At 34.6% G+C, this 16717-nt stretch overlaps 1 long non-coding RNA gene across 2 annotated transcripts; it reads right to left on the bottom strand.

The window, feature by feature from the left end:
- Positions 1 to 8441: 8441 nt before the first annotated feature.
- LOC139897507 (uncharacterized) lies at positions 8442 to 10833 on the bottom strand. 2 transcript variants are annotated; one of them, XR_011776603.1, is made up of 5 exons: positions 10406 to 10833; positions 10155 to 10274; positions 9698 to 9805; positions 9383 to 9446; positions 8442 to 8688 (listed from the first exon to the last, which is right to left on the bottom strand). It is a non-coding gene; the product is annotated as an uncharacterized lncRNA (long non-coding RNA). The 2 variants fall into 2 exon arrangements; XR_011776602.1 differs by lacking the exon at positions 9383 to 9446.
- Between the last annotated feature and the right edge of the window lie 5884 nt (positions 10834 to 16717).

Raw genomic sequence — 16717 nt, 5'->3', positions numbered from 1 at the left:
CAAAGTACCCCTCATTTACCCCTTTAAAATGCTGAAAAATTGCATCAGACGTGATCGGCGCGCCGCGCCAAATGGTGGGGCGCCGCTCCACCCTACAGGTCAGATTTCAGAAACTTGTTTTGGCCATAACTTTTTGACCGTAGCTCCGTTTTCGATTAATCAAATATCGTTGGAAACGTAATAAGATGTCCTTTCTAATGGTGAGGTTTTGAAACATCAACTCAAAATTTATTTGGGGTTGAAAAGGTACGTACACACCTTGTAACTCCAAACAACGTCCAGTTTTCTTCGACGTTCGAGCAAGCAACACGTACATGCTTCGTACACTTCATACACATATCGTACACCGTAAATACATTATGTGCAATAAATATTTGGGTCTTACAACTCTCCCCCACTTAAACTCGATCACGTCCTCGTGATCTTTGTCACTTAACCACTCCGGACCTACACTCTACGGTCCTTTGACATGTATCCAACTCCAGATCCGCAATAATTCCAATAACAATTTCCATTAATCCGGAGTTTTCACCACACGCTAATAATCACTAGCGTGCATTACCGCAACAAGCGATATCCCACGCGCCCAACGTTCAAACTACCCACTTAGGAAATATAGAAAACACCATACATTCCTTCAAGTCCTCTCAGCTACAACTCGCAACAAGCTACATTCCTTCAACGAAGAAATCTCTGTATCTCCAACTAATCACACTAGGGGCACAAAATTTCCCATAAATTAATCCGCACACGACCATCCGCCACTGGATTAATCCAGGACGACGATAATACACCATGAGCTAGACGAAATACAAACACATCGTCATAGGGTTTCTCCTCTGAACCATACATTACGACTTCCTAGTACAAACACAGAAGCTATTCGTATACAAAAGTCCCGTCAACGGAGAATCATCATCACACTAAATTCGCAATTCGCCACACAACCCACAAAATATTCACCAACGCCAGGTGAATCCTCCTACCTAGACCGTCCATTTAGGATGGTCTTGACATTTCGACGCAACCTACGGGTCACATTACTACGGTACACACTCTCGCAAACCAACAACAACCGCATGTCTCTATGCGAGACAATCAGAACCGACACTCTCCTCCTCACAATCATCCATAAAGTGGAATAATCCACTGACAATTTCCACGTCCACGTTTCCCGAGAAAGAAAAATATAGTATTCACCACGATATGAACTCATACTCCCTTAAAAGTACTATCCGAGCTTCACACCAACCCAAATTTGCATCACGAAAGCACTCGCAATGACAACTTCATTTTCCTCACTCCGAGATCTCAAACTTCACATTTGGTCTCACACCGCACAATGGTACTACACGACCACCTTTCCTAAGAAGTCTTACACTTCACTTGATCTAACACCACTGAAGCTTCCCCATACTTCAGCAAAAACTCCCCCACTTAGGATTTAGCTCCATTTCTCACCGCTAAGATGATAACATCCTGCGGAGTTACCATTTCACAAAACACACGACCACCCTCATCGTTGGTCATCCGCACCGAACCACCATAAATTCACCTTAGGCTCTCCGAGCCGTCATGCACAATCACAAGAGATGTCGTACAGGCGACGACATCGCACCTTTGTACCACGAATAACAACTAACAACCCTTCGTCGTTCGCAGAGCGAACTCCATCAAAATCCTATGTACGCCTCTAAGTCTAGGCATATGCCGCTCCGCTTAATCAGTCGTGCATCTCCGTCGAGATCACCCGACCTTCCACTTAACGAACCTTTATCAATAATTGCTCACTCTCATGGAGAAAAAGGACCAAACCGACACAATAATCGCATCGACCGCAATATCGACCCTTCGTCATAACACTTGGCCTATCCGACCATTAAGTCCATCACTGGTCCACCGGAAATCTTCACCCGTCTATCACTTAAGAGTAATAAGATGCGCTCATCCGTCACTTCGCAAGAAGTATTCACCACAATGTTCTTAAACTTCAACTTTCACCACCGTCGAATTACCATCACCCGTCGATCACTATTACAATCTCCGCTCCTTCCAAGGGTATCTCACCGGCACTCCAAGCACTAACGATCAAACCATCGCCGGAGTTGAACATCACACTAGCAGGTATAAGAAGGCACCTGACGCAGTGTCATGCAGACTCCCGCCACAACCTACTGAATTTTAGAACTCGATCTCTAGGTTCCATACACCCGATGTCACCCATCTCTCCACAATAATGACCCAAGGTCATACCTACCAGACAAACCCTACAGCCTATTGTCTTATCGAAAGTCCCAAGCGATCACATGCTACCCGAAATTTCCACAAGGCCAAAACGATATAGCCTAACGAAACCCTTTATCTAACACTAAGGAGATGCTTGAGAACACCAAGTCTTACACCCTACCTCACATCGGCACAAACACCACAACAGGGGTATTCCGTTAGGAATGTTACCCTATAATTCCCGTCACACTAACACACTATCGTAAGCATCGTCATATGGGTCCCACTCTCATGAGTTTATTGACCCGAAGACTCCTCGATTCACCAATTTCCAAGGCGACTTACAATTTGAATCCTAACACGATTCTCTAACCACACACACACTCTCCCGAGTGTAACCCAATCTACAATCATTAGACTCGTCGCATTCCTTTATGGAATTCAAGCCCTCGACGCACACACGCACACACATAACTCGGTCATCCAAGTTACGATGAGTAACTACAACAAATAACAGATCTCAAATAATGCACCCACTACTTAGGGTGACTACGTGCGCGCCAAACTCGTGAGTTGGCTCACTCACTTAACTAACCGAATCCACCGTAACACTTCTCGACTCGCAACGAACCCGATGTGACTACAAGCACATCACCCGAGACACTATCAACTAGGAACCAATAAAGATTCCTCATTTATCCCGAATCTACCCCAACCATGCCACGTTTCCTCCGTTCGGTACTCATCATGTCATGCTTGACGTCAAGATACACTTTCGTAATAATGGTGATCGGTCATTATTACAAATGCGTACCTTACCATTTTCACATGTCCACGCAAAGTACTTTACCCGGACTGACGCAACATTCACACAAAAACAACACGCGATAACTCCTAGTACCCGAATGATCAAAGTCCTTACCGTGAACTCGATCATTCAAAAACCGCCAAACCTTTGAATCTCTCCAATAGATTCATCCCTAGGACACCACACCAAATAGGTACCTGTATATATATACACCTATATACAATATAATAATAAATGTACACAAGTATATCGCAAGAACAAGTCAACCTACAACCTAGGTGACTATCACTAAACAACGTTCAAGTCCGCCTACTTACATTAGGCACTAGCTATCTAAGGCACTAATTTACACATGCAATAAGGCCCCACATAATCACACTTTGGACCAACACAAGTCCTAGTTAGTCACCTACTCTAAGGCACTAACAAACCTTAATCCGACAAGTATCCCTACAAGTCCCACAAATAACGCACAACGGACAATAAGTCTAAGACTAGGCACCTACTCGAAGGTCACCTAATTCCCTTAGACTATGCTCTGATACCACTTGTAACAACCCAAACCAAACCACGTTCGAACCCGCTAAAAATGTCACAAAAAAAAAATTTTATTTATTCAGCAAGTGGCGCGGCGCGCCATAGACCTCGCGCGACGCGCAGAAGTAGCCTGTCCAAAAGTTTTGACACGCGAAAAAGATGGACCACTTCCCGACATAATTAGACCAAACTCTTTTCACAACCCATTAAAATATATGAAACTAACACATTTCAATCGTAAAAACAAGTTTTACATAATGGGGCCCACATTGGCCGTTTTACGACTTTCGTACAAAATACAAGTTTCAAACCCAAATTACATTTAGACGAGTTAGGACTCTGTAACCCAACCCGATACCAAGAGCATAATCCCGGGGACTACCAAATCCCCAATCCGCGTCCGCATATCCAAAAGCTACCCCCATCGAGCCCAAGCGCTCCTACGCAACTAGTCTAACAACTAGCTAGTTTCATAACGCAATACCTGTAAAAAGGTAAACAACGAGAGGGGTAAGCTAAAAGCTTAGTGAATGCAATAATTATACGAATACATATATAATTATACCTACTTGCATACACTTACACAAACCGCAAACACGCTAGCAAACATAATTAGCTTATCGTCACAATAACAAGCTATAAATCACCAATACCACAAGCTAGCATAACAACCGCATATAAATATAACTCGAATAATATAATATGCTTACAACACAAATAACCATGGTCGACCAATAGTACAAGGGAACGGCGCTCGCGAAAACGCCATCGGTGTTCATAACAACCGTTAGGGCACTTAACACCTCGCACCACTAACCCCTAGGGTGGCACCTTAACACCTCGGCACATCACCCCGAGTGGCATCTTAACACCTCGATGCAACACTCATTATTTTTACGGAGTGGTGTCTTAACACCTCGACACTACACTCCTAGGTGGCATCTTAACACCTCGATGCTACACCCGAGTGGCATCTTAACACCTCGATGCTACACTCTTCATGTGAAACGTGGTGTCTTAACACCTCGACACTACACCTTTCACGCTACAACAAATAGATACATTATATACATACGCATATAATTATTCCACTCACCTTGGAATGCCCGCATAAGTCATGTACAACATGATCTTCGTCCTTAAATCCGAGCAAGTAATCACCTATAATACACATAGGCACAATATACACATAAATTACACATTCTCTAAAAGAGAACCCGACACAAACATCCCTTAACCGAGGGATTACACCTTGCTCGCCAAAACCCGCCCATTTAAAACCTAATGGACACTAACACATCACCACTTCGGGTGGTAATTCAAACCAACACAACAAAGTACGATTAAACCCTAAATCATATTTACACCCATTAGACCAAACCTTGGTCTTAAAACTAAATTACTACTTAGGTAGTAGTCATTTCAAACGCCAATTACACAAAAACCCCAACACGTGCAATATTGACCCATAACAAGGTTGACCACGTTTGACTAAATCTTAAAACATCATTTTAACTCAAAATTACTTCTTGCGAGTAATTCATTCCAAAAACATCATTTAACACTTAACAAAATCGTTTAACATCCATTTAATCTAAATTAGTGTCATCCTTAATTTTGACCCAATTCAAATTACCCATTTTGACCAAAGTCATAAAACGCCCCAAAATCACTAACGACTAGTGATTATATTTCCAAGACAACCACTAACACTTAAATCAAGTATTTACCTACTTGACTTACCAAAACTTGACTTGAAACTTAATTTAACACCGAATCAAGCTTACTTGTCCCAAAATACCCATTCGACCCGTTTTGACCTAAATTAGGGTTTACACCCAAAAACCAAGTCAACACAAGTGTTCTAAGGTTTAACCAACACACGCAAGATCCAAACTTACAATTTAATCAATCGAAACCCTAAGTCACCCATTTAGGCTTACTTACATGAATCTTACCCAAAACCCCCAAATTTCACAATAAAATGGGTTTATAACTCTAACTAACACAAACCCTAACTCAAACAAGAAATCAAACACTACAATTCGGATTAGGGTTTACCTCAAGCACCAAAACGAGCTCTAGTAGCTAGAAACACCAAGGAGAACCAAAACCCCCTTCCAATTTGGTCAAAAATCACCATCTTCATCATTAACTCAAGCTTCCTCTCTCTAGAAACTCATCTCTCTCTCTAAGATTGGGAGTGTTTGAATGGATGTCAAAATGATCCAAAAGTGGATCTAAAACTGATATTAAAGCCTCAAATCCGTCCATAAGTGAAAGGACCAAAGTACCCCTCATTTACCCCTTTAAAATGCTGAAAAATTGCATCAGACGTGATCGGCGCGCCGCGCCAAATGGTGGGGCGCCGCTCCACCCTACAGGTCAGATTTCAGAAACTTGTTTTGGCCATAACTTTTTGACCGTAGCTCCGTTTTCGATGAATCAAATATCGTTGGAAACGTAATAAGATGTCCTTTCTAATGGTGAGGTTTTGAAACATCAACTCAAAATTTATTTGGGGTTGAAAAGGTACGTACACACCTAGTAACTCCAAACAACGTCCAGTTTTCTTCGACGTTCGAGCAAGCAACACGTACATGCTTCGTACACTTCATACACATATCGTACACCATAAATACATTATGTGCAATAAATATTTGGGTCTTACACTAAAATTAATAGTTTTTCATAAGGAACCTATTTATCACATAATATCATGCATTAGAAAAATCAAAATTCACTGATCATGCAATATACAGGTCGGTTTTCGCAACAAATAAACAAAACGAGTGATCTAACGCACTAAACAATCAACAAACATCAAGACTTGAGCAATAGACAACCTAATTTATGAAACCTTAATAAAAATCTGATTTTAAAGATTAGGGTTTAGCTAATTATACCTTTGATCACAAAATTGTTTATACTAGCGCGTAGAGAACGACGATCGGAGCAAGATTGATCACACGAGTAAGAGCAAACAAGCAAGTTTGATGGTTGATTTATGTGTGTGTGTTTGATGTGAAGAAGAAGAGAGGGAGGAGGAATGAGCTGCACTCTTTTGGATGTAGGATAGAATGAGAGTGTAATAATTGTTTAGACAATTATCTAGTTAGTCATTTAGTGTTTAAAAACTAAAAGTCAACAAACATGGGCCTAAAACTAATAGTCAACATGCATGGGCCTAAAACTAATAGTCAACATGCATGGGCTAATCATGAGATCAAGGATGATGATGTATGAGGTCACGGCCATGTGGTCTCGGGCTCGGGTCTCGGGCTCGTTTTGTGTAAAAGCTTGTACTCGTGGTCCGTTTCAAGTGTCGTTTAGTCGTACCGAAGGCCCGGAACGCTAAACCGATCGTTAAAACGCAACCAAATATTTAATTTATTAAAAACCCAATAAATTAAATATTTTTAAAAAGTTAATAATTAATAAATTAATTATTAAAATAAACCCGAGCGTTTCGTTGCTCGAAAAGCAGTTATCAAAACCGTATCGTTTTTATCGTATTTCTTTATCTGAAATGTTTATTCGCATTAATATCAACCCATATTAATTATTGTAACCCTCCAAGGATCAAGTATGTATTTATTACACATAAACGCATAAAAGTCAAGTAATCGTCGTTAAATTAATTAACAGAAAGTTAACGGAAGTGGCGGAAAAAGCAGGGTTGTTACATCATCCAAAACAGCCCTAAATTCATAATCAATTTTAGAGTTCATGTTCTTGACCTGTGATTAATCAAAAGCTCGAATTTAAATCCAATTTTAAAAATCTATAAATTCAGAATTGTTATGAATCCTCAAATAAAACTATTTGGAAAGTTTCAACTTCCAATTCTTCGAATTGAGTTCGAATTTAAGAGTCAAAGTTTAAAAATTAAAAAGTCAACAATTGTTCTTCAATCGAATTCGAGTTATCTGTTATGATTCAAGTGAAATTGATGATTTGTAAAGTTTATATTAATGATATAAAACCTATTTCATGTTGTAATAATCGTCCAAAACTTTCTCAAATTCAAAATCATGATTTTTTTTGGGTGTTGAAGCCACGAGGTACAGCATGCCTTCTTTTATTTATTTTATTTATTTATTTTTTTTTCTTTTCGTTTCCTATTAATCCAATCAATTAACAACGTTTAATTCTAGGTTTATTGTAGAATCTAAATGTGTTTAAGTTAATTGATTCGTGATGGATTGTTTCTCTAGTCGACTAGTTAAGGTGAAGAAGAAGAAACAGATTATATGCATTATAGCTTTATGTTCTGTAATTAATTCAGAGAAACACAATTGGTGCAATGGTTATGAGAGGTGATGGGAAATCGAGAGGTTGTAGGTTCGAAACCAGGCAATGGCAATTTTATTTTTAATTAAAGAAAACCTACTTGGGCTTGTATCTTGGGCCTGTCAATGATTGGGCTACGTTTTTAGGCTAGTGTTATTGGACTTCATTTAGTTATTTAGGGGACTTGCTACTTGGGCTTAGGACTTTCAAACCCATTTAAGGTATATTTGTTTTTGTTATTATTATTACTAGGTTATAGGTTATAGGTTATAACCCGCAATTTTGCGGGACTAACACATGAATTAAAATTAAATTATTAGCGGTATTTTTATCGATGCATAAAATGAAATTAACATTTTTAGAAATCAAACAGTTTTAGAACTATCCGCTCGATTAAGATTGGATACTTGTGTATATCATTTCATAGGATTAAATCAATACCCGCTAAGAAAGTTATCATAATAAAACCTATTTAGATATAAATGGGTTGTTTGGGGTCTCAAGTATTTCGAATGCATCAAAGTGGTCAAGTTAAATTGTTTGACTAAAAAGGAAACATGAAAAACGGGTTGCTAGTAATTCTAAGTTATAAATAGGTAACAGTAGTTTTTATACATATGTTTCATCTGTTACAAAAATTCTTTTAAAAAAAAAAGAGTTCTTTATAACAGCATATTTTGCACACTTCATTACAAAATGCTCGGAGTGAATATCAAATTTCCCTTCTGACGGCTTTAGTAAATCACGTCTGAAAATGAACGTACTTGACTGCTCCAAAACTTGGCACATCTGTTCAGAAATGGCTATCCTTTAAACTTCTCCATCTTGTGCCACTCAATAAAAAGAGTTGCAGTATTTAGTACAATCATATAGTTGTCAAATGCAAGAATGCTAGCAAATGCATTTTTAAATGTTACACATGCTCTTGCTTCTAAATTAAGTCGTCATAAATATATTTAAATTAAATATTAAATACATATATAAATAAAAGGATGATTTAAGATGTCAATATGGAAGTTGCATACAATATCAGTTATTTGCTAATATTATATTTGACTTTTTTTTAGATGAATAGAACCCAATCTAACTCATTCGTACGTAAATGGCCAAATGGGTTGAATCTTCTTCTAAAAGTAATCAATATACATGCTAAAGAAAGACTAAAGTATGTTCAATGGAGTTATATATAAGAGTGAGTGAGTGAGTTTCCTAAGTTTCAATTGTAAAGATAAAATTACTAAAGCGTATATCCCCTTTGTCCCAAACTGTTAATGATGAACTTTGAAGGCAAATTAGAGGACAAGCAAATTTCAAGAAAACAAACTATCACAATATGTTCATCATAATTTGGAACTATAAAGAATGCTTTCAATAAAATTTTGCAAATAACTAACATTATTATTATAAGATTCAGACAGCGTAATCTAAAGGGTTAGCTCAATAAAGTGAAAAAAAAAAAAAAAAAAAAAAAAAAAAAAAAAAAAAAAAGTAATTTGGTTCAGAGTTATCTGTATGTACCTACTGACTATTGAACTTTGAAATTTTAGCACCAAGTGCAATTATAAGGCCATCATATATAAATCTGCAAATTTCGTACAGTAATATTAGAGACTTTCTATTAAAAAACTTATTACGCCAGATTGCAACAACCTGCAAAGTAAACTGAATAAAACAGCCTGACCACATTGTTTTATGAGTATTGTATTATACTAATATGTACTAAATAAAAACTGAAGTACAAACATGTGAATATAAAGACTAACTATTGCAATATGCAAACACAAAACCTCCTAAATATAGAAAAAGATACAGGCAAAGCATTTATTATAATACCTGAAGTGATCATTACATCCCCAACATTTTCAGAAGATTTATGAGTTCAATAGATTTATGCGATTATGTATCGTCGTTAACAGCTTCAGCGTCTTCACTCTTCATTATCTGGAACCATTTTCGAGACTTTTTTTAGTAACTTTGAACGGTTTTTTGGATTTGGTAACATTGCCATTTAACTATATGATTTAGTGTAGGCTCAAAACAGGTAACTTAAGTTGGCTATTGCATAACCTTAGTAATTAGGTTGCGATATATTAAATAATAGAAAAGGGTATTTCTTTCTCCACCATTTTTCATTTGCTTGACCGATACGGTGCTTCAATAAAGTCAGCCCTCGGGTTATCCACTGATTGACAAGATATTATTATCATATTGATCATTTGATAGAGGTTTTGCAAATATTTAAACATTGCCTATAAACTAATATGATATGAATGCTTGTTACACAACATACGCATGTTACAATGTCTGCTTCAAGTCCATCTGTCATACATCATGAGCAGAGATCTTCAACCAGCTTAGTGGAGTCCTTTTATATGGCTTAGATGTGTTAGATGACGCTCATATACCGTTTCTGTTAATTCAAAATTAAAACTTTGTTATTATCATATGAACATACACACTCACTATAAATTAGCACTAATTATTCAACCATATATATCTAAATACAAAGTTCCAAATTATTGTTATGAGAAATGACCGTACCTTCAAATCAAATGGTCGAGGGAAAATCAAATTTTCTTGCAACATACAATCGAAGCAATAATGACGATAGCTTAAAGTTAACAGAAAGAAGCAAGATTGATTAAACAATTGACAACAATTTGAAAACTTTACTTTATGAAGACTAAGTTTTAGAAATCAACACCCGAGCCATAAAATTCTTATTGTTCACAATAGCCGGCGAATTTTAACAGCAACATCAACAGCGATCGAAAACAAAAAAGCCAAATCCATATTACCTGTAATGAATTCGAAAGATACACACAGGATAACAGGTAATCGATGAAACGTAGTTTGGGGTTAGGGTTAGGGAAAATTGTTTATTCACGGTTTCTGAACATGATTTGAAGGGATAATTGGTAATCGTAATTTCTTGTTTTGGGTGGATTAAGAGTAAGGGAATTTGTGATTCGTGAATAGCTATGGTAACTTTGGATACGGGAACCGCTATTATTATTAAAGATTATCATTATCATTTTTTATTATGGGAGTTGATCCGTACACCACCTTATTTTTGCCATACACCACCAAAACAATTATTTGGACATTTCTACCATTCCTTTGAGAAGTTAAGGGGAGTTGGTGGTGAATAAAAGGAAGGATAAAAATGTTCAAATAATTGTTTTGGTGGTGTATGGCCAAAATAAGGTGGTGTACGAATCACCTCCCTTTTATTATTAGTATTATCATTATCATTATTAATAAAATTATTATTATTATCATTAGCAAATCATTATTCTCAAAACTATCATTTTAACAAATAAATATATATAACATATTTTTATATTTATACGAAATAAACATATATATAGTATATAATTTGAGATATAATATATAGACAAAATGTAATACAAATTCTATATAAACTACAACACTAAATATATAAATATTATATAATTAATAGATGTAATTATTCGATTACAATGATATGTGTTAATATATATAATTGATATAGGTTCGTGAATCCGAGGCCAACCCTGCATTGTTCAGTATCGCCGTACGAATATTTTTACTACAAAATATTGTATCATGAGTTTCATTTGCTCCCTTTTTAAATGCTTTTGCAATATATATTTTTGGGACTGAGAATACATGCGCTGCTTTTTTAAATGTTTTACGAAATAGACACAAGTAATCGAAACTACATTCTATGGTTGGATTATCGAATCGAATATGCCCCTTTTTAGCTTGGTAGCCTAAGAATTAGTGTTTATTATAATTGCCACTAATTGACGCGAATCCTAAAGATAGATCTATGGACCTCGACAAGTCCCATTCGGGTTACGAATGCTTTAGTACTTCGATTATCATATCCGATGAGAGTCCCGGAATGATGGGGATATTCTATATGCATCCTGTTAGTTCGGTTATCAAGCGTTCACCATATGAATGAATTTTAATTCGCGAGTTACGCGTGTTATTATGTACTCGGGTTACGTGTACAATTAAATATCTGAAATCTTGTGGTCTATTACAATGATAAAAATGAATGTTTACGATAAACTAATGAACTCACCAACCTTTTGGTTGACACTTGAAAGCATGTTTATTCTCAGGTATTAAAGAAATCTTCCGCTGTGCATTTGCTCATTTTAAAGATATTACTTGGAGTTATTCATTGCATATTTCAAAAGACGTTGCATTCAAGTCGTTGAGTTCAATAAAGATTATTATTAAGTAAATGACAGATTAGGTCATTTATAGTATGGGTATTATGAAAGGGTATGCATGCCTGTCAACTTTTGATGAAATGAAAGTTTGTCTTTTAAAAACGAATGCAAACGTTTGTAAAATGTATCATATAGCGGTCAAATACCTCGCAATGAAATCAACTATTGTGAATCGTTTATAATCGGTATGAACGGGTCCTTTCAGTTGGTATCAGATCGGTGGTCTTAGCGAACCAGGTTTTGCATTAGTGTGTCTAACTGATAGCCGTTAGGATGCATTAGTGAGTCTAGACTTCGACCTTAGCTGCATATTATAAGTATTGTTTATCATTCCTAGTGAAAAATTACCTGCTTATCATTACTAAGTCTAGACACGACTTCCTGCACTTATTGCATAGATAGTGTATAGATAAATTCATATCCTAGCGTATCAGTTACTGTAAACTTTGTCTGACAGCTTTCGAAGATTCCTCCGTGACTTATGGGATTTTGGTATCGTATATACATATGTAAGTTATGTATTGAAGCATACCAAACTAAATCCTATAATCTTTTTCCTATCAAAAATACTTTATATGACCGTGCAAGATGAAACTCACGACTAGTTCAAATTCCTCGGATTTCGATAACTATTCCGACATAGATATTCACCTAAGCTTCGAAAGCAGTGCAACCGGAATGGATCAACCAATCAGTCATCATCAATTCTGAATGAATTGGGGATGGGTTCGTAGTCGACTTAACCAGTGGAGGCGAGAAGAAGGTGATCCCTTCCACCAACTGAATTCACCTCTTGGCGAAGAACCTGAAGCACTAACCGGCGAACCAGTCCGAAACACCATTTTCACCATCATTTCCAGAATAGCTCGCAACGATTACGTAATAACTAAAATTCTAAACCTTATTCATCCGCTCGTTCCGACCGACAATCATTCTGAGTAATGGAAGAAGTCAACGAGCTTCGCGCTCGAGTAATAAATTTGGAGAATATGGTGCAAAACTTACCAGCTTCAACAACACCACCGGCACCAACAGTGAAATGTCCCGTTCTTATTGATTAAAAACGTTCCATATTAATTGATTTCGTTGCGAGGTTTTGACCTCTATATGAGACGTTTTTCAAAGACTGCATTCATTTTTAAAACAAACCATAACCTTTATTTCATAAATAAAGGTTTAAAAAGCTTTACGTAGATTATCAAATAATGATAATCTAAAATATCCTGTTTACACACGACCATTACATAATGGTTTACAATACAAATATGTTACATCGAAATCAGTTTCTTGAATGCAGTTTTTACACAATATCATACAAACATGGACTCCAAATCTTGTCCTTATTTTAGTATGCAACAGCGGAAGCTCTTAATATTCACCTGAGAATAAACATGCTTTAAACGTCAACAAAAATGTTGGTGAGTTATAGGTTTAACCTATATATATCAAATCGTAACAATAGACCACAAGATTTCATATTTCAATACACATCTCATACATAGAGATAAAAATCATTCATATGGTGAACACCTGGTAACCGACAATAACAAGATGCATATATAAGAATATCCCAATCATTCCGGGACACCCTTCGGATATGATATAAATTTCGAAGTACTAAAGCATCCGGTACTTTGGATGGGGTTTGTTAGGCCCAATAGATCTATCTTTAGGATTCGCGTCAATTAGGGTGTCTGTTCCCTAATTCTTAGATTACCAGACTTAATAAAAAGGGGCATATTCGATTTCGATAATTCAACCATAGAATGTAGTTTCACGTACTTGTGTCTATTTTGTAAATCATTTATAAAACCTGCATGTATTCTCATCCCAAAAATATTAGATTTTAAAAGTGGGACTATAACTCACTTTCACAGATTTTTACTTCGTCGGGAAGTAAGACTTGGCCACTGTTGATTCACGAACCTATAACAATATATACATATATATTAAAGTATGTTCAAAATATATTTACAACACTTTTAATATATTTTGATGTTTTAAGTTTATTAAGTCAGCTGTCCTCGTTAGTAACCTATAACTAGTTGTCCACAGTTAGATGTACAGAAATAAATCGATAAATATTATCTTGAATCAATCCACGACCCAGTGTATACGTATCTCAGTATTGATCACAACTCAAACTATATATATTTTGGAATCAACCTCAACCCTGTATAGCTAACTCCAACATTCACATATAGAGTGTCTATGGTTGTTCCGAAATATATATAGATGTGTCGACATGATAGGTCGAAACATTGTATATGTGTCTATGGTATCTCAAGATTACATAATATACAATACAAGTTGATTAAGTTATGGTTGGAATAGATTTGTTACCAATTTTCACGTAGCTAAAATGAGAAAAATTATCCAATCTTGTTTTACCCATAACTTCTTCATTTTAAATCCGTTTTGAGTGAATCAAATTGCTATGGTTTCATATTGAACTCTATTTTATGAATATAAACAGAAAAAGTATAGGTTTATAGTCGGAAAAATAAGTTACAAGTCGTTTTTGTAAAGGTAGTCATTTCAGTCGAAAGAACGACGTCTAGATGATCATTTTAGAAAACATACTTCCACTTTGAGTTTAACCATAATTTTTGGATATAGTTTCATGTTCATAATAAAAATCATTTTCTCAGAATAACAACTTTTAAATCAAAGTTTATCATAGTTTTTAATTAACTAACCCAAAACAGCCCGCGGTGTTACTACGACGGCGTAAATCCGGTTTTACGGTGTTTTTCGTGTTTCCAGGTTTTAAATCATTAAGTTAGCATATCATATAGATATAGAACATGTGTTTAGTTGATTTTAAAAGTCAAGTTAGAAGGATTAACTTTTGTTTGCGAACAAGTTTAGAATTAACTAAACTATGTTCTAGTGATTACAAGTTTAAACCTTCGAATAAGATAGCTTTATATGTATGAATCGAATGATGTTATGAACATCATTACTACCTTAATTTCCTTGGATAAACCTACTGGAAAAGAGAAAAATGGATCTAGCTTCAATGGATCCTTGGATGGCTCGAAGTTCTTGAAGCAGAATCATGACACGAAAACAAGTTCAAGTAAGATCATCACTTGAAATAAGATTGTTATAGTTATAGAAATTGAACCAAAGTTTGAATATGATTATTACCTTGTATTAGAATGATAACCTACTGTAAGAAACAAAGATTTCTTGAGGTTGGATGATCACCTTACAAGATTGGAAGTGAGCTAGCAAACTTGAAAGTATTCTTGATTTTATGAAACTAGAAGTTTTGGAATTTATGAAGAACACTTAGAACTTGAAGATAGAACTTGAGAGAGATCAATTAGATGAAGAAAATTGAAGAATGAAAGTGTTTGTAGGTGTTTTTGGTCGTTGGTGTATGGATTAGATGTGATGACCCGGGAATTTCCGACCAAATTTAAACATAATCTTATATGATTCGACTCGATAAGCAAAGTCTATTAAACCGAGTCTCATTATGTTTGAACTATTTCATGATAACATTTGACCTTTAACTATTTCCGACGATTCACGAACCTTTAATTGTAACTAAGAATGTAAATATAAATAATTATATATAAAACTAATTATATTAGTATTAATGAACTATTAAGTAATTTTGTTATTATAAAAGATAACATTTAATAACTAAAGATTTTCATTTTGAATATATATAGTATATTGTATATAAATGATTCAAACATATTTTACCAACGTTATCAAAATATTAAATGTACAATGTTATACTTTGTAGTTAATTGTTTAATATACATAATTAATCATCTACTCAACATTTAAAACATGATTTTATATATATGGTAGTATACATATATACATAAATATAACTATATATATATGATTTTATACATAATTATTATATTATGTATATGTAGAAATTTATAATATATCTATGATGAAATAATGTACTATTTTAATAAATATATATAATACTTACATATATAAAACATTTATATTTTTCATAATTACATACATAAGTATAATATAATTAGTATGTAAATAAATATTATAATATATTTATATTAAAATGCATAAATATATAATATTCAGTATATGTTACAATACATATTACATAATTATTAAATATTACATAATAATAGATGATATTAATAAATTAAATTTAAATACAAATATAGTTGTTGTAGTAATGTTATTTGTATCGTCAAATATCAATATTTGTATTCATAATATCACTTTATATCATATAAAGATGAAATTGGATGTATAAATTAGATTATTATTACTAATATTATTATTATCGATAAAATATTAATATTATCATAATTAGTATGGTATTATTATTATTATTATTATTATTATTATTATTATTATTATTATTATTATTATTATTATCATTTTTACAATTATTATTATCATTAATATTATATTTATCATTATTATTAATTTTATTAATATTATTAGATATTAATAGTATTGTTATTATATATTATTATTATTAATTAAAAAAAACAGTAGGGATCTATATTATACGCTTGACCTCTGTATCCTTTATCTCTATTATTATTATTTTTTTTGTTTCTTTCCTGCTCCAAACTCGTGAACCTGTGTTGACATTTTCTCCATTTTTTATCAACCG

The sequence above is a fragment of the Rutidosis leptorrhynchoides genome, chromosome 3 (assembly GCF_046630445.1).
Source record: "Rutidosis leptorrhynchoides isolate AG116_Rl617_1_P2 chromosome 3, CSIRO_AGI_Rlap_v1, whole genome shotgun sequence".
Taxonomy (NCBI): Eukaryota; Viridiplantae; Streptophyta; class Magnoliopsida; order Asterales; family Asteraceae; genus Rutidosis; species Rutidosis leptorrhynchoides.
This window is presented reverse-complemented; position numbering and strand designations above follow the sequence as displayed.